At 41.5% G+C, this 22,396-nt stretch overlaps 1 long non-coding RNA gene across 1 annotated transcript in view; it reads left to right on the forward strand.

The window, feature by feature from the left end:
* LOC125961015 (uncharacterized) overlaps positions 1-2,338 on the forward strand; it is a 72,159-nt gene extending 69,821 nt beyond the window's left edge. The window contains exons 2-3 of the long non-coding RNA XR_007471311.1: positions 732-1,021; positions 1,686-2,338. This is a non-coding gene — a long non-coding RNA (uncharacterized LOC125961015). The remainder of the gene's footprint in view (positions 1-731; positions 1,022-1,685) is intronic.
* Positions 2,339-22,396: the final 20,058 nt, after the last annotated feature.

Below are 22,396 nucleotides of genomic sequence, written 5' to 3' on the forward strand. Positions count from 1 at the left end.
AAGGGATACTGAAATGAATTTGTTAATAGATTATAAAACTGCTTAATGTCTTACAGAGCAATAAAGCTGTAGACTTCTGGTTATGTTTTCTACCTTACAGAAATTGACCAGTCAGCGGACATATAGCTTCAGAGTATCTGGGCTCTAATCAAATACTAGTAAATAGCAAATTCAAATACAGGCACATTCTCCCAGGTCAGGGATGCAGCAAATGTTTTAGGTAGGAAATATTTTTGGCTTTCGAGATCATATGATCTCTTTTGAACTCTGACAGTGTAACACAAAAACCGTAGCTAATACATAAACAAATGGACGTGGCTGTTCCAATAAGCCTTCATTTACAAACACATGTGGCCGAGGGCTTCCTTGGTGGCGCAGTGGTTGAGAGTCCGCCTGCCGATGCAGGGACACGGGTTCGTTCCCCGGTCCGAGAAGATCTCATATGCCGCGGAGCGGCTGGGCCAGTGAGCCATGGCCGCTGAGCCTGCGCGTCCAGAGTCTGTGCTCCGCAACGGGAGACGCCACAACAGTGAGAGGCCCGCGTACCGCAAAAAAAAAAAAAAAATACAAAACAAACGCATATGGCCGAGGCTCACAGTTTTGCCAACTCCTGTCCTAGATGATTAAATAATACTTGATGAGCCAGTTAAACAATGGCTAAGGGTGACATTGAGGGCACATGCAGGTATCCTATTGCTTTGTCTCTAATTTTTGGCTCATTTTCTTAACAGCATTAAAATGTGAACGGGGCCTCCTGGACTTGCTGATGCAGTGTTCCCACCCACCCCGGCCATCTGCGTGGATACACCAGAGCCCTTATGCTTGTTCAGGTGGACCCCATACTCCTCCTGCCTGTCCTCATCTGTGTTGTCTAGACCACGGTTGGCACCTGACCCACTCTCCAAAACTGAAATGGGACTAAGTGGTTCCTACCCCAGGCTGGTTGCTTTCTTGAGGGGAAGAGATATAAACACTGGAGCTGATGGATGCAGTAATCTGCCACCTCAACGGGAAAACAAAGGTTAGAAGAAACCTACTCACTGCCTCTCTGTGCCTCAGTTTCACTATCCACACAGTGGGGGTAATAAGGGACCTACTTCCTGGGGTGTAGTTTAGTATGATAATGTGGGTAAAGCTTAAAGCACCGTATGTGCACTGTAAAAATGACTTCTCTTGTCTTTGATTCCTCTCCTAGTCTCGCCTTTGCCGGGTGACTCCAGTGCTAAATAGCTTTAGTATTGGTACAGAAGTTATGCTGATACCACAGCCCTGCCTCCCTCCTCAGTGCCCTTTCTTCTTGACACTGGTGTTTTATTTCACCATTGAAATCTAACCTTTGACTTTACTTAAACTGCTTCTTGAAACTTCGTGCTTTACAGTTGAGTAACTATGCTGACTTCTCTATTTTCTTCTGTGAGGAAGAGCAGAGAGGACCAAGCATTGGCTGAATGCTTTCAATAGATGATTTCTAATCCTCACAACCACCCATTTTTAGGCATACGTTATCCCTATTTTATTTTTATTTTATTTTATTTTGTTTCCCCCAAAGTCAAGTTTATTGAAGTGAAATTTATAAAGGCAAAAATCAAAATTTTGGGTGGACAGTTACATAAGTTTTGACAAGCACTTTTTTTTTCTTGAAGGATAAGTGTATTAATTTATTCAATGAATAATTATTGTACCAGGCATTGTACTTAACAGCATAGTTCCAGAAGCTGCCTATCAGTCTGATTCTGCCTTCGCTGAGGAACCCGTCATCTGCTTGTGCAACATCACTCATGGGCCATCAGACAAGTTGGACAAAGAATCACTTATGTAACTACCATCCCCCCAAAATATTTCCATGTGCACCTTTGTGGTCAATCCTTTATCCTCTCCTTTGATTCGTAGCCCTTGGCAACCTCTGATCTAATCTCTGCCTTTGTAATTGTGTCACTTTAAAAATGTCACATAAATGGAATTTTGCACCTGACTTCTTCCGCTTAGAAGAATGTGCTGATGTTCATCCGTGTTGGAGCAGGTATGTAGTTCTTTTTATTCTTGAATAGAAATCCACTGTATGGATGTACAGTAGCTGTTGTTTTTTAATTGAAGAATAGTTGATTTACAACGTTGTGCTAATTTCTACTATACAGCAAAGTGACTCAGTTATACACATATATATACATTCTCTTTTAAAATATTCTTTTCCATTATGGTTTATCCCAGGAGACTGGATATAGTTCCCTGTGCTATACAGTAAGACCTTGTTGTTTATCCATTCTAAATGTAATAGTTTGCATCTACCAAGCCAAACTTCCAGTCCATCCCTCTCCCTCCCCCCTCCTCCTTGGCAACCACAAGTCTGATCTCTATGTCTGTGAGTCTGTTTCTGTTTTGTAGATGGGTTCATTTGTGCCGTATTTTAGATTCCACATATAAGTGAAATCATATGGTATCTGTCTTTCTCTTTCTGACTTACTTCACTTAGTATGATAATCTCCAGGTCCATCCATGTTGCTGCAAATGGCGTTATTTCATTCTTTTTTATGGCTGAGTAGTATTCCATTGTATAAGTATATCACATCTTCTTTATCCATTCATCTGTCGATGAACAATTAGGTTGTTTCCATGTCTTGGCTATTGTGAATAGTGCTGCTATGAACATAGGGGTGCATGTATCTTTTTGAATTATAGTTTTCTCCAGATATATGCCCAGGAGTGGGAATTGCTGGATCATGTGGCAACTCTATTTTTAGTTTTCTGAGGAACCTCCATACTGTTTTCCATAGTGGCTGCACCAACTTACATTCCCACCAACAGTGTAGGAGGGTTCCCTTTTCTCCACACCCTCTCCAGCATTTGTTGTTTGTAGATTTTTTCTGACCAGTGTGAGGTGGTACCTCATTGTAGTTTTGATTTGCATTTCTCTAATAATTAGTGATGTTGAGCGTCTTTTCATGTGCCGACTGGCTATCTGTATGTTTTCTTTGGAGAAATGTCTGTTAAGGTGTTCTGCCCATTTCTTTATTGGGCTGTTTGCTTTTTGAGTTGTATGAGCTGTTTGTATGTTTTGGAGATTAAGCCCTTGTCGGTTGTGTCATTTGCAAATATTGTATTGTATTGTATCCTGCTACTTTGCTGAATTCATTTATTAGATCTAGTAGTTTTTGTGTGTAGTTCTTAGGGTTTTCTATTATGTCATCTGCAGATAGTGAAATTTTTACGTCTTCCCTTCCAATTTGGATAACTTTTATTTCTTTTCCTGTCTGATTGCTGTGACTAGGACTTCCAATACTGTGTTGAATAGAGGTGGTGAGAGTGGACATTCTTGTCTTGTTCCAGATTTTAGTGGGAAGACTTTCGGCTTTTCACCATTGAGTATTATAGTGGCTGTGGGTTTGTCATAAATGTCTTTCATTATGTTGAGATATGTTGCCTCTATACCCACTTTTGTATGAGTTCTTATGAAGGATTGATGTCGAGTTTTGTCAGATGCTTTATCTGCATGTATTGAGATGATCATGTGGTTTTCGATTTTTCTTTTCGTAGTGTGTTATATTGATTGATTTGTGTATGTTGAACCATCCTTGTGAGCCTGGGGTGAATCCAACTTGATCGTGGTGTGTGATCTTTTCTATGTGTTGTTGGGTTTGGTTTGCTAATATTTTGTTGAGAACTTTTGCATCTGTATTAATCAAAGATGTTGGCCTGTAATTTTCTTTTTTGGTGGTATCTTTGGTTTTGGTATCTGGTGGCTTCATAGAACATCTTTGGGAGTGTTCCCTCCTCTTCAGTTTTTTGAAAGAGTTTGAGAAGGACCAGTATAAGTTCTTCTTTGTATGTTTGGTAGAATTCTTCTGTGAAGCCATCTGGTCCTGGACTTTTGATTGTAGGGAGGTTTTTTTTATTATTATTACAGATTCTATTTCACTTCTAGTGATTCGTCTGTCAAATTATCCATTTCTTCTTGATTCAATTTTGGTAGGTTCTATGTTTCTAGAAAGTTGTCCATTTCTTCTAGGTCAAATTTGTTGGCTAATTTAAGTGATTTACTTTCCAACTGTGATTTCCTCCTTCCTAGATCTTCTTTCTTCTTTTCTAATTAGAGAAGACCTTTCAATATTTCTCTTAGGGTAGGTTTAGTATTATGGTATTCTTTGAATTTTTGCTTGTCTGAGAAATTCTTTATTTCTCCCACTATTCTAAGTGAAAATCTTGCTGGGTAGAGTATTCTGGGTTGCAGATTTCCCTTTCAAGACTCTGAATATATTTTGCCACTCCCTCTGGCCTGCAGCGTTTCTGTAGAGAAAGCAGCTGATAGCTTTATGGGGGTTCCCTTATAGTGAACTCTTTGTTTTTCTCTTGCTTCCTTTAGAACCCTCTAACTTTTGCCACTTTTATTATGTCTTGGTGTAGGTCTTTTGGGTTCATCTTATTTGGGACCCTTTGTGCTTCCTGTCTCTGGATAATGTTTCCTTTTTTAGGTTTGGGAAGTTTTTAGCTATAATTTCTTCAAATCCATTTTCAATCCCCTTTTCTCTTTCTTCTCCTTCTGGAATCCCTATTATGCATAGATTGGCATGCTTTATATTATCCCATAGGTCTCCTATATTGCTTTCATTTGTTTTTTAATTGGCTTTCTGTCTGCTGTCCTGATTGGGTAATTTCCATTATTCTATTTTCCAGAGCACTTATTCTCCCTTCTGCATTATTCATTCTGCTATTCATTGCTTTTAGCTCAGCTTTTGTCTCAGGAAATGAATCTTCTAATTTTTCTTGGCTCCTCCTTATAGTTTCTGGTTTCTTTTTACAGTAATCTGCATTTCTGTCCATAGATTTTCTTAAGTCTTTCAGTATTTTCATTACCTCGTTTTTGAGCTCAGTGTCTATTAGACTGAAGAGGTCTGTTTCACTGTTTGTTCCTTCAGAGGAATACTCTTGGTCCTTTAACTGGGAGTGGTTCCTCTGCTTCTTCATTTTGCTTATATTCCTCTTACTCTGTGAGTTTAGGAGAAGTAACTATCTACTGTAGTCTTGGAGGGCTATTGATATGCAGGAGCATCCCTGCGTAGCGTGTGTGGGTTTAATGTTGGCGTGAGGGCTGTTTTTGGTTTGGATGCTTGCCACCTCCTTCGTCGCGTGTGCTGGCTGTTATCTGCTTGATGGGGGTGTGCAGGTGCGTGGCCCGCACATACTCCCAGGGAGGCAGGGGAAGTGGTTGGCACCCAGTCGTGGGACTCTTGGTGGCAGTAGCGGCCCGCGCCCACCTCTGGAATCTGAGATGGCAGCAGTAGTTTGCACCCACCCCCGAAGCTCGTGTAGGCAGTGCCCTGCCACCTGAGAGCGTGCAAGCAGAGAAAGACCTTCCTATGGTGGGCATGCCCCTCTCCTTGTGTGCCCCCCAACAATGGCGCCTTCCCTCTCTGGTGGGCCCAGGCTTCTTCACGTACTCTGTTGGGTGTGCGCACCACACCCTAGCCCCCTCAGACTGTCTCCATGCAGCCAAACCCAGTCCTCTCCCCGGGTCTGACCTCTGAAGCCTGAGCCTCAGCACCCAGCCCCCACCCCGCCCCGGCAGAGGAGGGTCTCAGGCTGAGGAGTGCTGGGTAGCACTGACCATCTGTGCAGGTCTCTCTCCGTTTTGCTCTCTGCAGACGGGTTGCTGTGCTCTCCTCCAAGGCTCTGAAGTTCCCCCTCTGGCTGATCTCCCTGCCTGTGAGGGGACTTCCCAGGGTGTGGAAACCTTTATTCCTTCATGGCTCCCTCCCAGGGGTACAGGTCCCATCCTGATTACTTTCTTTTTTTGTCTCTTGTCCTACCCAGTAACATGGAGATTTTCTTACCCTTTTGGAAGTCTGAGGTCTTCTGCCAGTGTTCAGTAGATGTTCTGTGAGAATCGTTTCACATGTAGATGTAGTTTTGGTCTACTTGTTGGAGAAGGTGAGCTCCATGTCCTACTCCTCTGCCATCTTGATCCGATCTCCTCTATCCCTATCTTTTTTTTTTTTTTGAGGTACGCGGGCCTCTCACTGTTGTGGCCTCTCCCGCTGCAGAGCGCAGGCTCTGGACACGCAGGCTCAGCGGCCATAGCTCATGGGCCCAGCTGCTCTGCGGCATGTGGGATCTTCCCGGACCGGGGCACGAACCCGTGTCCCCTGCATCGGCAGGCGGACTCTCAACCACTGTGCCACCAGGGAAGCCCCTATCTTATAGATAAGATACTGAGGATTGGGGAGTTTGAAGACTGTAGTCCTAGGAAGTGTTTGGGGGCTTGCAGCCAGGCCTGACTGACTCCCAATGCAAGGAGTGGTTCTATCCACTCCTCTTCAAAGGACTTTTCACTTGGCTGCTCTTTTGCCTCTAGCCGCTTCTTCTCCTTTGGCAAAACTGATCCTCTGTGGCCTGAATGAAGGAAACAGATAAACATTATTTGGTGCCTAGAATCAAACAAGAAGCTTTTCACATGCTGTCCTTGAGTACTTCAGCAGCTCATATCCCATTTTTCGTTTTGGGGCAAGTCAGCAGGCAATATCTCCATCATGGGGTTCTCACTGTGATCTGGGCATGTGCTCACTGGTAATCTTGCTGGGTTCCAGAGAACTCTTCTCTCTGCACATGACAGGAATTCAGAGGTCAGACTCAGCTAAAAGCAGGATGCAGAGGCAGGTCATTCTACAAAGTTTATGTCCATTCTTAGCTTTTGCAAAGTACATATCCGTATGTCTGTACTTTTGTTTTTTTTTAAACATCTTTATTGGGGTATAAGTGCTTTACAATGGTGTGCTAGTTTCTGCTTTACAACAAAGTGAATCAGTTATACATACACATATGTTCCCATATCTCTTCCCTCTTGCATCTCCCTCCCTCCTACCCTCCCCATCCCACCCCTCCAGGCGGTCACAAAGCACCGACATGATACCCCTGTGCCATGTGACTGCTTCCCACTAGCTATCTACCTTACGTTTGTCAGTGTATATATGTCCATGCCTCTCTATCGCCCTGTCACAGCTCACCCTTCCCCCTCCGCGTATCCTCAAGTCCGTTCTCCAGTAGGTCTCTGTCTTTATTCCTGTCTTACCCTAGGTTCTTCATGACATTTTTTTTCTTAAATTCCATATATATGTGTTAGCATACGGTATTTGTCTTTCTCTTTCTGACTTACTTCACTCTCTATGACAGACTCTAGGTCTATCCACCTCATTACAAACAGCTCAATTTCGTTTCTTTTTATGGCTGAGTAATATTCCATTGTATATATGTGCCACATCTTCCTTATCCATTCATCCGATGATGGACACTTAGGTTGTTTCCATCTCTGGGCTATTGTAAATAGAGCTGCAATGCACATTTTCGTACATGACTCTTTTTGAATTTCGGTTTTCTCACGGTATATGCCCAGTAGTGGGATTGCTGGGTCATATGGTAGTTCTATTTGTAGTTTTTTAAGGAACCTCCATACTGTTCTCCATAGTGGCTGTACCAATTCACATTCCCACCAGCAGTGCAAGAGTGTTCCCTTTTCTCCACACGCTCTCCAGCATTTATTGTTTCCAGATTTTTTGACCATGGCCATTCTGACTGGTGTGAGATGATATCTCATTGTAGTTTTGATTTGCATTTCTCTAATGATTAATGATGTTGAGCATTCTTTCATGTGTTTGTTGGCATTCTGTATATCTTCTTTGGAGAAATGTCTGTTTAGGTCTTCTGCCCATTTTTGGATTGGGTTGTTTGTTTTTTTGTTATTGAGCTGCATGAGCTGCTTGTAAATTTTGGAGATTAATCCTTTGTCAGTTGCTTCATTTGCAAATATTTTCTCCCATTCTGACGGTTGTCTTTGGTCTTGTTTATGGTTTCCTTTGCTGTGCAAAAGCTTTGAAGTTTTATTAGGTCCCGTTTATTTTTGTTTTTATTTCCATTTCTCTAGGAGGTGGGTCAAAAAGGATCTGGCTGTGATTTATGTCATAGAGTGTTCTGCCTATGTTTTCCTCTAAGAGTTTGATAGTTTCTGGACTCACATTTAGGTCTTTAATCCATTTTGAGCTTGTGTATGGTGTTAGGGAGTGATCTAATCTCATACTTTTACATGTACCTCTCCAGTTTTCCCAGCACCACTTATTGAAGAGGCTGTCCTTTCTCCACTGTACATTCCTGCCACCTTTATCAAAGATAAGGTGTCCATATGTGCGTGGGTTTATCTCTGGGCTTTCTATCCTGTTCCATTGATCTTTCTGTTTTTGTGCCAGTACCATACTGTCTTGATTACTGTAGCTTTGTAGTATAGTCTGAAGTCAGGGAGCCTGATTCCTCCAGTTCTTTCTTTCTCAAGATTGCTTTGGCTATTCGGGGTCTTTTGTGTTTCCATACAAATTGTGAAATTTTTTGTTCCAGTTCTGTGAAAAATACCAGTGGTAGTTTGATAGGGATTGCCTTGAATCTATAGATTGCTTTGGGTAGTAGAGTCATTTTCACAATGTTGATTCTTCCAATCCAAGAACATGGTATAACTCTCCATCTTTTTGTATCATCTTTAATTTTTTCATCAGTGTCTTATAATTTTCTGCACACACGTCTTTTGTCTCCTTAGGTAGGTTTATTCCTAGATATTTTATTCTTTTTGTTGCAGTGGTAAATGGGAGTGTTTTCTTGATTTCACTTTCAGATTTTTCATCACTAGTATATAGGAATGCCAGAGATTTCTGTGCATTAATTTTGTATCCTGCCACTTTACCAAATTCATTGATTAGCTCTAGTAGCTTTCTGGTAGCATCTTTAGGATTCTCTATGTATAGTATCATATCATCTGCAAATAGTGACAGCTTTACTTCTTCTTTTCCAATTTGGATTCCTTTTATTTCCTTTTCTTCTCTGATTGCTGTGGCTAAAACTTCCAAAACTATGTTGAATAAGAGTGGTGAGAGTGGGCAACCTTGTCTTGTTCCTGATCTTAGTGGAAATGCTTTCAGTTTTTCACCAATGAGGATGATGTTGGCTGTGGGCTTGTCATATATGGCCTTTATTATGTTGAGGAAAGTTCCCTCTATGCCTACTTTCTGCGGGGTTTTTATCATAAATGGGTGTTGAATTTTGTCAAAAGCTTTCCCTGCATCTATTGAGATGATCATATGGTTTTTCTCCTTCAATTTGTTAATATGGTTTATCACATTGATAGATTTGCATATATTGAAGAATCCTTGCATTCCTGGAATAAACCCCACTTGATCATGGTGTATGATCCTTTTAATGTGCTGTTGGATTCTGTTTGCTAGTATTTTGTTGAGGATTTTTGCATCTATGTTCATCAGTGATATTGGCTGTAGTTTTCTTTCTTTGTGACATCCTTGTCTGGTTTTGGTATCAAGGTGATGGTGGCCTCGTAGAAGGAATTTGGGAGTGTTCCTCCCTCTGCTATATTTTGGAAGAGTTTGAGAAGGATAGGTGTTAGCTCTTCTCTAAACGTTTGATAGAATTCGCCTGTGAAGCCATCTGGTCCTGGGCTTTTGTTTGTTGGAAGATTTTTAATCACAGTTTCAATTTCAGTGCTTGTGATTGGTCTGTTCATATTTTCTGTTTCTTCCTGATTCAGTCTTGGTAGGTTGTGCATTTCTAAGAATTTGTCCATTTCTTCCAGATTGTCCATTTTATTGGCATAGAGTTGCTTGTAGTAATCTCTCATGATGTTTTTTATTTCTGCAGTGACAGTTGTTACTTCTCCTTTTTCATTTCTAATTCTGTTGATTTGAGTCTTCTCCCTTTATTTTTTTTCTTTTTTTTTTTTTTTTTTGTGGTACGCGGGCCTCTCACTGCTGTGGCCTCTCCCACTGCGGAGCACAGGCTCCGGACGCGCAGGCTCAGTGGCCATGGCTCACGGGCCCAGACGCTCCGCGGCATGTGGGACCTTCCCAGACTGGGGCACGAACCTGCGTCCCCTGCATCGGCAGGCGGATTCTCAACCACTGCGCCACCAGGGAAGCCCTCCCTTTATTTCTTGATGAGTGTGGCTAGTGGTTTATCTATTTTGTTTATCTTCTCAAAGAACCAGCTTTTAGTTTTATTGATCTTTGCTATTGTTTCCTTCATTTCTTTTTCATTTATTTCTGATCTGATTTTTATGATTTCTTTCCTTCTGCTAACTTTGGGGTTTTTTGTTCTTCTTTCTCTAATTGCTTGAGGTGCAAGGTTAGTTTGTTTATTCGAGATGTTTCCTGCTGTTTAAGGTGGGCTTGTATTGCTATAAAGTTCCCCCTTAGAACTGCTTTTGCTGCATCCCATAGGTTTTGGGTCGTTGTGTCTCCATTGTCATTTGTTTCTAGGTATTTTTTAATTTCCTCTTTGATTTCTTCAGTGATCACTTCGTTATTAAGTAGTGTATTGTTTAGCCTCCATGTGTTTGTATTTTTTACAGATCTTTTCCTGTAATATCTAGTCTCATGGCATTGTGGTCAGAAAAGATACTTGATACAATTTCAATTTTCTTAAATTTACCAAGGCTTGATTTGTGACCCAAGATACGATCTATCCTGGAGAATGTTCCATGAGCACTTGAGAAAAATGTGTATTCTGTTGTTTTTGGATGGAGTGTCCTATAAATATCAATTAAGTCCATGTTGTTTAATGTATCATTTAAAGCTTGTGTTTCCTTATTTATTTTCATTTTGGATGATCTGTCCATGGGTGAAAGTGGGGTGTTAAAGTCCCCTACTATAAATGTGTTACTGTCGATTTCCCCTTTTATGGCTGTTAGTTTTTGCCTTATGTATTGAGGTGCTCCTATGTTGGGTGCATAAATATTTACAATTGTTATATCTTCTTCTTGGATCGATCCCTTGATCATTATGTAGTGTCCTTCTTTGTCTCTTCTAATAGTCTTTATTTTAAAGTCTATTTTGTCTGATATGAGAATTGCTACTCCAGCTTTCTTTTGGTTTCCATTTGCATGGAATATCTTTTTCCATCCCCTTACTTTCAGTCTGTATGTGTCTCTAGGTCTGAAGTGGGTCTCTTGTAGACAGCATATATAAGGGTCTTGTTTTTGTATCCATTCAGCCAATCTGTGTCTTTTGGTGGGAGCATTTAGTCCATTTACCTTTAAGGTAATTATCGATATGTATGTTCCTATTCCTATTTTCTAAGTTGTTTTGGGTTTGTTATTATAGTTTTTTTCCTTCTCTTGTGTTTCTTGTCTAGAGAAGTTCCTTTAGCATTTGTGGTAAAGCTGGTTTGGTGGAGCTGAACTCTCTCAGCTTTTGCTTGTCTGTAAAGGTTTTAATTTCTCCATCAAATCTGAATGAGATCCTTGCTGGGTAGAGTAATCTTGGTTGCAGGTTTTTCTCCTTCATCACTTTAAACATGTCCTGCCACTCCCTTCTGGCTTGCAGAGTTTCTGCTGAGAGATCAGCTGTTTACCTTATGGGGATTCCCTTGTGTGTTATTTGTTGTTTTTCCCTTGCTGCTTTTAATATGCTTTCTTTGTATTTAATTTTTGACAGTTTGATTAATATGTGTCTTGGCCTATTTCTCCTTGGATTTATCCTGTATGGGACTCTCTGTGCTTCCTGGACTTGATTAACTATTTCCTTTCCCATATTAGGGAAGTTTTCAACTATAATCTCTTCAAATATCTTCTCAGTCCCTTTCTTTTTCTCTTCTTCTTCTGGAACCCCTATAATTCGGATGTTGGTGCGTTTAATATTGTCCCAGAGGTCTCTGAGACTGTCCTCAGTTCTTTTCATTCTTTTTTCCTTATTCTGCTCTGCAGTAGTTATTTCCACTATTTTATCTTCCAGGTCACTTATCCGTTCTTCTGCCTCAGTTATTTTGCTATTGATCCCATCTAGAGTATCTTTAATTTCATTTATTGTGTTGTTCATCGTTGCTTGTTTCATCTGTATTTCTTCTAGGTCCTTGTTAAATGTTTCTTGCATTTTGTCCATTCTATTTCCAAGATTTTGGATCATCTTTACTATCATTATTCTGAATTCTTTTTCAGGTAGACTGCCTATTTCCTCTTCATTTGTTAGGTCTGGTGCGTTTTTATCTTGCTCCTTCATCTGCTGTGTGTTTTTCTGTCTTCTCATTTTGCTTATCTTACTGTGTTTGGCGTCTCCTTTTTGCAGGCTGCAGGCTCGTAGTTCCCGTTGTTTTTGATGTCTGTCTCTAGTGGCTAAGGTTGGTTCAGTGGGTTGTGTAGGCTTCCTGGTGGAGGGGACTAGTGCCTGTGTTCTGGTGGATGAGGCTGGATCTTGTCTCTCTGGTGGGCAGGTCCACGTCTGGTGGTGTGTTTTGGGGTGTCTATGGACTTATTATGATTTTAGGCAGCTTCTCTGCTAATGGGTGGGGTTGTGTTCCTGTTTTGCTAGTTGTTTGGCATAGATTGTCCAGCACTGTGGCTTCCTGGTTGTTGAGTGAAGCTGGGTGCTGGTGTTAAGATGGAGGTCTCTGGGAGATTTTCGCTGTTTGATATTATGTGGAGCTGGGAGGTCGCTTGTGGACCAGTGTCCTGAAGTTGGCTCTCCCACCTCAGAGGCAGAGCCCTGACTCCTGGCTGGAGCACCAAGAGCCTTTCATCCACACGGCTCAGAATAAAAGGGAGAAAAGGTAGAGAGAATTAGTAGAAGTAGGAAGAAAGAAAGAAAGGAGGGAGGGAGGAAGGAGGGAAGGAAGGAAAAAAGAAAGAAAGAAGATACAGTAAAATAAAATAAAGTGTAATAGTTATTGAATTAAAAAATAATTATTTAGAAAAAAAAAAAGGGACGGATAGAACCTTAGGACAAATGGTGGAAGCAAAGCTATACAGACAAAATCTTACACAGAAGCATACTCATACACACTCACAAAAAGAGGTAAAGGGGAAAAAATCATAAATCTTGCTCTCAAAGTCCACCTCCTCAATTTGGGATGATTCGTTGTCTAAAGGAGGGAAGGAAGGAAAGAAAGAAAGAAGGTAAAGTATAATAAAGTTAATTATTAAGAAAAAAATTTAAAAAAACAACAATGGACGGATAGAACCCTAGGACAAATGGTGGAAGCAAAGGTTTATAGACAAGATCTCACACAGAAGCATACACATTCACAAAAAGGGGAAAAGGGGAAAAAATCATAGATCTTGCTCTCGAAGTCCACCTCCTCAATTTGGGATGACTCCTTGTCTATTCACGTATTCCACAGACGCAGGGTACATCAAGTTGATTGTGGAGCTTTAATCCGCTGTTTCTGAGGCTGCTGGGAGAGATTTCCCTTTCTCTTCTTTGTTCTCACAGCTCACAGGGGCTCAGCTTTGGATTTGGCCCCGCCTCTGCGGGTAGGTTGCTGGAGGGCGTCTGTTTTTTGCTTAGACAGGACGGGGTTAAAGGAGCCGCTGATTCGGGGGCTCTGGCTCACTCAGGCGGGGGGGAGGGCGGGGTACGCCTGCGGCAGCAGAGGCCAGCGTGACATTGCAGCAGCCTGAGGCGCGGCGTGCGTTCTCCCGGGGAAGTTGTCCCTGGATCCTGGGAACCTGGCAGTGGCGAGCTGCACAGGCTCCCCGGAAGGCGGGTGTGGATAGTGACCTGTGCTTGTACACAGGCTTCTTGGCAGCAGCAGCAGCCTTAGCGTCTCATGCCCGTCTCTGGGGTCCGCGCTTTTAGCCGCGGCTCGCACCTGTCTCTGGGGTCCACGCTTTTAGCCGCGGCTCGCGCCCGTCTCTGGAGCTCCTTTAAGCCATGTTCTTAAACCCCTCTCTTCGCGCACCAGGAAACAAAGAGGGAAGAAAAAGTCTCTTGCCTCTTCGGCAAGTGCAGACTTTTCCCCGGACTCCCTCCCGGCTAGCCGTGGTGCATTAACCCCTTCAGGCTGTGTTCAAGCCGCCAACCCCAGTCCTCTCCCTGCGCTCCGACCGAAGCCCAAGCCTCAGCTCGCAGCCCCGCCCGCCCCGGCGGGTGAGCAGACAAGCCTCTTGGGCTGGTGAGTGCCGGTCGGCACCGATCCTCTGTGCGGGAATCTCCCCGCTTTGCCCTCCCCACCCCTGTTGCTGCGCTCTCCTCTGCAGCTCCGAAGCTCCCCCCCTCCGCCTCCCGCAGTCTCCGCCCACGAAGGGGCTTCCTAGTGTGTGGAAACCTTTCCTCCTTCACAGCTCCCTTCCACTGGTGCAGGTGCCGTCCCTATTCTTTTGTCTGTTTTTTCTTTTTTTTCTTTTGCCCTACCCAGGTACGTGTGGGGTTTCTTGCCTTTTGGGAGGTCTGAGGTCTTCTGCCAGCATTCATGTAGGAGTTGTTCCACGTGTAGATGTATTTCTGGTGTATCTGTGGGGAGGAAGGTGATCTCTGCATCTTACTCTTCCGCCATCTTCCCAGCACCCCCCTGTATGTCTGTTCTTGAGAGGACCATGCCCCCAAACAGCCAGGACCAGCCACTGTAGTAAAGAGAAACAGCAAAGCAGGGGAAAAATGAGGTGAACTTTCTGTAGTAGATACTTTTTAAGAATCATGATATCAGAGTCCCTCCTCCCTCCATCTCCATTACAGAACTTGGTCCCTCTTCTAGCACATGGTCATATGACCTAAACTGGCCAATCAGATGCTCCCACCCAGGACTCTGTCAAGAATGTGACATATATACAGGTGAGGTCCGAGATTAAACATGGTAGCTGTGCAGGAGCCTAGCCAGCAGTGTCAAGGCTGGTGGCAGCAGTCCAGAAAGACTGTTCCTGTCACAGGATTTTAATGGTGCCCAGCCTCCCTTGGTTTCCGCCCATTTTCTGAGCTCAGCTCTCCAGGCCCTCAATGTTGTGAGCTATCTAATAGTTTTTCTAGGAAATCCTTGTGCGATTTCAGGTAGCCTGATTTGGTTTCCAGAGTTGCCACCAGAGTATCCTGAGTGATGTACTTCTCAATGTCTACCAGGGAGGCCTGGGCTGTGGTGCATATAGCTATCCCTGCTCAAAGCACATTCTCCCAAGAGGGGCTGTCAGAGTTTCTATTCAACTGGAAGAAAAAGACAAAAATCCTTCGAACTTCATATATTAATAACCTCTTGGCACTAAGGGGTTACATTGGCCATTACTCTATTTTTAATAATCCACTAATCCAAAATAAATATGCATATAAGATCCCAACAAGCACTTTTCTTCCTGCCATCAAAAGTTCTAGTAATCTCATTTCAAAGCCCAAGTTATTTCTTTCGTAGGACTTGAAGATTCACAAAATAAATCAGGTCAAATCTATATAGTGCTTGCTTTTGTTCCAGCCTGTCCTAGATGCCATGCAAGATGTGTTAAGAGTACAAAGTGATCGGGGAAACTGACATATTTTGGAAAACTCATGCTGTTGCACTCATTCCTCAGCTCCTGGTAGTGAGGCAGATACTATTACACCCATTTCTCAGTGGAAGAAAGAAACTCACACAGACAAGACAACTTGCTCAAGCATAGAGTAGAGAAGCTAAGATTAAAAAGTGACTCCAAATCCATGTACTGTCTACTCTCCCAACTTTTTGGAAAAACTTAAGCCATTGTCACGGGTGCATTCAACCAGATGGGATCATTCCAAAAAAAGAAAAAAATTTACTTATGTCAAATAATGCAAATGAATCATAGGGATTGTTTTAATTAAACCAAATTTTGTTGCAAAAGAATTATTTTAACAGATATACAGAGTGCCCATCACGTGGTAGGTAACGAAAACATGTATTTAATTGGATTAAGTAATTTCTGACTGGTTAAGAGGGAAAACAGTAATAGATGTAGGAATAAATAATCCGGGCTTTTCTGTGGTATTTTTGATATTTTTCTGTTTATTTTGCTGCTTGGCAAAAATGAAAGCCGAAATTCTTTCTGGGCTGTTTCATAACTGATAGGTGAACTTGGCCTAATTGTTGATCCATAGCGGAATGGTTAGAAAGACCAATACCCTCAGGGTTAAATTTCCCAACTTTTGTTGTGGAAATATTTAGTCAGCTAAGGATCTCCTCCATCCCCGGCTGTTAGCTTTGGCAGAAACTGTGCCCTTTCTGCTTAAAGGAACACAAAAATAATCTTCAAGGGGGACAAATACCTGTGTGAAGCTCCCAAAGAACTGAAATGAGGATTTCACAACACGGTGGAGGGAATTTAAATTCCTCGCTGAAAGAAAAATGAAAAAATAACCTGTAAACACAGGAATGCACAGACATGATTTGAATGATTAAGCAGAAAATAACCTCATATCCAGAGAACCGAAGGACTAACTGGAAATCTTAATAATGTCTAAGTAGCCTGAAGAAATTTTTATTTGAGGCCAGTCTCATCCACCCATCCATCATCAATCCATCATCCACCTACCCATCCATCCATCCACTCATCATTCATTCGTCTCAGTATGTAGTGGACTTATACTGAGGAAAACACAAAGATGTGAAGACAGGCTGTTACCTTCAAGGGGCTTAATGGAATCCATGCAGTCTGTTTTTTGTATGTTTGTTTAGCTAATATTGATTTAGCAGTAACTATGCAACAGGCACTATGCTTAAAAAGCAGGACAAGTATCCCACTTAATTTTTACAACCATCCTATGAGAACATTGTTATCACCACGGTACTTTCAGGAAACTAAGGTATGGAAAAGTTATATACTAGTGTATACGTATACAGTAGCTAGTGGTGGATCTAAGCCTCCAACCAAGTCCGTCTGACTTTAAGGTCAGTATCGCGCTTTTAAGTACTGGGTAATGATATTAGTTTACACAAGACACAAAGTCAGGACAAGAGCAAAGTCATTGTCCAAAGTCTGGCAAATAGTGATAGTTATATTTTTAGAATGTGAAAATTATAATCGTTATAAATTATAATCGTTCTAAATTATAATAGTTATGTGTTTGTGTATGTATGTGTTTCCTGGAGTGTCCTAAGAGTTTAGGAAGAGGTGTGCTATATAGGCAGTATTAGTGAAGAATACATATCTTGCACCCAAATAGCTCACCTTTAGTTGTCAAAAGCTGACAAGCCCTCCATTTGATAGCTATTCCATTTGGCCACCAAGGGTTTTTCAGTCTTGATGCTGTCAACAACAAGAGTGTCCTATGAGGCCTCAGAACTGGAGTAGTAATAAACTTATTTAACAAGTTCTCATCCACAAGATTAGTTGGAATCCCGACCAGAGGGAGATGGTATGGTGGCACACGCAGCTGGGAATTACTACACAGTTGTGAGCAAAGTTAAGAGGAACCAATAAGGGCTGGCTAAATACCCCTGGCAATTGTAACAGGGAGGTCTCCTTCCCACCTCCTCCCTTTGCTCCCCTGGGATGAGGGGCAGGAAACCATTCCTGGATCCCTGAGACACCTATAGCTGCAACTCAGGCTGCAGATATGGAAGAGGGCTGCCTACCAGAAGTTGGGCGGCCTTGGGAAGAGGACCTCAAGCAGCAGAGAAAGAATGACAACGAATACACCAACCTCTTTTTCCTCCTGCCCTCCAGTATCCTGATGTTGTCTCCATTGGCCAGTGGACAAAGTTATGTGGGTGAAATAGTCCAAAAGTGTCCCCTCCCAGGGCATAAAGCAGGATGGGGAAGGGTGGGGAGAGGATCTGGAAAGGCAGATGGAGATGGTCAGCACAAGGGCTTACAGTGGTACCGCGGGACAGAAGTATTGTCTCTGATCACAAAACAGCTTGCAAATTACTTTCTTTTGTAAATTAAAGAGATTCAATATTATCCCTGCAATAGTTTTCTCTTATTCACTTGCATTTAGATTTTCTTTTATGCTTGTGAGAGAAAAGGGAGGAGTTACAGCTACCTAGTGGGCTGGGAATTATTCATAACCCTTCATACCCTCAACAGGGTGTGTCTAATATGTGAATGCCACCCGTCAGGTGTGTTGTGTGGGAAAAAGATGGAGTACCATTGCTTTGAGTCAACCAGTCAGCCCTATGACAGGAAGGGGTACCTGAATAGACCCCCTCCCGGCCACTAGTGATGGAGGAAAGGAGGGAGAGTGGTGTTTGTGATCAGGAAAGAGAGTGTGTGATCAGAACATTGGGAAAGGGAAAGTGGAAGAAAGAAGGGACAAAAATTAAAACGCAACGATATTAATATTTTGCCTAGAGCTGACCCTCCAATGATAAAAAAGCCTCACTCTCCCACCCAGGAACATGAAACCAGTTGTAACGGGAGGAAAAGAGTAGCATTGCATCTTTTCGTCTGTTTCTGGGCAGAGGATGGTATCGTGCGCGCAGCGCACGCACACACACACAAGCCGCCATTATCATTAGCGGAAGGTAGAGAGAAGATTGCTTGAGGAATGGATTCTTTTCCTTATCTCAGAGTCGGCCTGTTAGTAGAGGGCATGCTGAGTGGGGGTGACAAAAATCTCCCTCCGGGCTCTGAGAACAATATGTTTCCAGGGGATTTGAGAGAAGGGAACCCCAAAGTGCTGTAGCTGTGCTCATAATTATCTATTTCCCTGTTAAGAAATTGGCTCTCATACCTTATATCTGGCTGGACATTAAGTATCTTCTTGAGGCAATTTTGAAACTGTCTCTTTCTCTGCACACACATAGAGCTATACGTGGTTAATATGCACAATGAAACTTGAAAACGGAACTGAGGCATACTGCAGTAAGTTATATAAAGCAAACATATCCTTGGCAAAACTTGAAAAAAATGCTAGATTATTTTCCCCAGAAATAAACAGTTTCATAATAACAGAAGTTAGAAAGAAAGAAAATAAACTAAAACTTCCAAGTCCATCTCAGTTACAGAGAAAGTCCACTTAAGTTTTCTTAAGAAGCTGTTACCAAAATCCCAAAAATCCACTCTGAATTCCAATGATCTGCTTCCCTTCCAAGTCATTACTTACTGGTACAGCGTTTCCATTATCCATGTTGAGCAATGGCTTATAGATGAATAAGAAATTTAGAATCCAGTATTTGAATTCAGCAGGCTGTTTCCAGTAAGTAATTTGAAACCTCAAGAAATGCCAAAAACATAATTACTAATCCAAATATCCTTTTGTATCTGCATAAGTAAAAATGGAGATCAATCTCTAGTTAATAGAGATCATTTCCTATTATGCTCATATTTTTAATGTTGTGACATGAACTGTAATGATTGCTTTTTACATTACATTGTCACTGTCATTTGAAACATCCTGAAAGGAGAGAAGATGATTGACTTGAAATGTATTATAGTAGCAAGGTATGTGTAGTCCTTCTCTGTAAATCCTTGGCTTAAAACTTGGGGAACACACTGGAGACTGGTGAAAGAGTCCCACTCTGGCTTTTCTGGGGTTTTCAATCAAATATCAGTGCTTTCAGGAGTCTTTCTCCATAGGAAAGAGACCTAAGTGTTCCTCAGTACTCAAAGGGGGTGGGGTGAGGGGGCGCATGGATTCTTGCTGTATCTCTTGCTTGAATTAACACTGTGATCACAAGCAATTCTGATCCACACACTTTCTCCAATTTTTCCAAGGTAGGGGTCATTTTGTCGCCTGTTTATTTGAGATCTTTCTTTCTTAATGTAGGCATTTACTGCTATAAACTTCCCTTTTAGAACTGTTTTGCAGCATCCCATAGGTTTTGGTATGTTGTGCTTTCAATTTCATTTGTTTTATTTATTGATTTTCCTTTTGATACTTGGTATGATTTCAATCTTAAAGTTGCTAAGACATGTTTTATTAACTCTCATGTGATCTATCCTGGAGAATGTTATGTGTGCAATTGCAAAGAACGTATATTCTGGTACTGTTGGATAGAATGTTCTATATATGTCTGTTAGGTCCAAAGTATGGCTCAAGACCAACATTTCCTGTTGGCTTTCTGTCCGGATGATCTATCCATTGTTGAAAATGGGGTGCTGAAGTCTCCTCCCATTATTTGTGTATACCTCTTTCCTCAGATGTATTAGTTTGGCTAAATATATTCAGGTGCCGTGATGGTGGGTGTGTATATATTTACGATTGTTACATCTTCTTGATGAACTGACCCCTTTGTCATCACATAATGACTTTCTTTGTTTCTTGTTACCATTTTTTGGCTTAAAGTCTCTTTTGTCTGATGTAAGTATAGCTACCACTGCTTTCTTTTGGTTTCCATTTGCATAGAATACCTTTTTCCATTCCTTCATTTTGAGCCTATGTGTGTTTTTAAAGATGAAGTGAGTCTCTTGTAGGCAGCATATAGTTGGTTCTTGTTTTTTTACCCATCCATTCACTCTGTGTCTTTTGACTGGAAATTATAATCCATTTAGAGTAATTATTGTCAGGTAAGGACTTAACAATGCCATCTTATGAATTGTTTTCTGGTCATAGAGCACACTGATACTTACATCCATTATCTAATTTAATCCTATTACATGAAATAGTAGGTACTATTGTCCTTTGACATTGGTCTTAGCAATATTTTTCTTTGGATCTGTCTCCAAAGTCAAGGGCAACAAAAGCAAAAATAAACAAACTGGACTACATCAAACTGAAAAGCTCTGACATAGTAAAGAAAACGATTAACAGAATGAAAAGGCAATCTACTGAATGGGAGAATATATTTTCAAATAATATATCCGATAAGGGGTTAATATCTAAAATATATATAAAGGACTCATACAACTTAATATTAAAGAAACAATTCAATGTAAAAAATGGGAAGAGGACCTGAATAGACATTTTTCCAAGGAAGACGTACAGATGACCAACAGACACATGAAAAGATGCTCAGCACCACTAATCACCAGAGAAATGCAAATCCAAACCACAATGAGGTATCATCTCACACCTGTCAGAATGGCTGTTATCAAAAAGATCACCAATAACAAGGGTTGGCAAGGATGCAGAGAAAAGGGAACCATTGTGCAGTGTTGGTGGGAATGTAAACTGACACAGCCACTATGGAAAACAGTATGGAGGGTCCATTTTAAATAAAACTAGAACTTCCATATAATCCAGCAATTCCCATTCTGGGTGTTTATGCAAGGAATATGAAAACACTAATTCAAAAAGATATGTGCACCCCTATGTTCACTGCATATTATTTACAAAAGCCAAGATATGGAAGCAACGTAAGTGTCCACTGATAGTTGAATGGATAAAGAAGATGTGGTATACATACACAATGGAATATTATTCAGCCATAAAAGAAGAAAACCTTGCCATTTATGGCAACATGGATGGACCTAAAGGGTATTATGCTAATTGAAATAAGTCAGACAGAGAAAGACAAATACCATATGATTTCACTTACATGTGGGATCTAAAAAACAAAACAAAACAGAAAGAGACTCATAGATACAGAAAACAAACTGGTGGTTGCCAGAGGGCAGGGGAGTGCAGGGTTGGGAAAAATAGGTGAAGGAGAATAAGAGGTACAAAAATCTAGTTATAAAATAAATAAGTCATGAGGATGTAATGTATAGCATAGGGAATGTAGTCAGTAATATTGTAATAACTTTGTACGGTGACAGATAGTTACTAGGCTTATTGTGGTGATCAATTCGTAATGTATATAAATGTCAAACCAGTATGTTGTACACCTGAAACATAATATTGTACATCAACAATACTGCAATTAAAAAAAGAAGTGGGTACTACCATTAGACCAAGGTTTCTTAACCTTAGTACTATTGACATTTTGGGGCTAGATAATTCTTCATTGTGAACAGCTGTCTTATGCATTGTAGAATGGCTAGCAGCATCCCAGAGATGCCAGTAGTCTCCCTCCTCTACCCTCAGTTCTGACAATCAAAAATGTTTTCAGACATTGTCCCCAGAGAGGATGGGCTTCATTATCACACCCAGTTGAGCACCATTGCATGAGACAGATTTTACAGACTGAGGTTTAGAGAAGTTAATTACTAGCCCCAAGGTCCTTTGCTGATAAAGAACAGAGCCAACATTTCAGTCTAGGTTTGCTTGTCTTTAAACGCCTGAATTAATATTCTTTACTGCCTGTTCAAACATGACTCCTTCCCTTTCCCTCATACATCATTTGGCCTAACAGGCTGAGCTCCTCCCATCTGAAGGAGATATACTGATTTCTCATCCACCTCACTGCACATTTACTCTCTGGGTATGCCTCTCCTCCACTCGCCCATCCTTGACTCTCTGCCAATTCCCATCTTTTGCTATTCTGGATTAATGCATGGACCAGTTGAGCCAACATTGCTAGAGAATGGGGGTCATCCTTAGAAATATCTGATGAGTAAAACCCCAGGAAGAAAACTGGATTTCTTACCAGGCTAGTCATGTGAGTCCTCAGCGTCACTGCCATTTTATTTTTAAAGGAAGAATGTTATTTCACTCCCCACTCTCCCCAGAGATGAATAGTAACTTATGCCAGTTACAGAGTCATAAGAAGTTAGAGCTACAGGGGCTTTAAAAATTGTCACACTGAACCACCTGAGTTTACGGATGTAAAGACCGAGGCCCATTAAGGAAAATGAGAAACTCAAGATCACACAGGTAGCTGGTGGAAA

This window comes from Orcinus orca, chromosome 14 (assembly GCF_937001465.1).
Source record: "Orcinus orca chromosome 14, mOrcOrc1.1, whole genome shotgun sequence".
NCBI lineage: Eukaryota > Metazoa > Chordata > Mammalia > Artiodactyla > Delphinidae > Orcinus > Orcinus orca.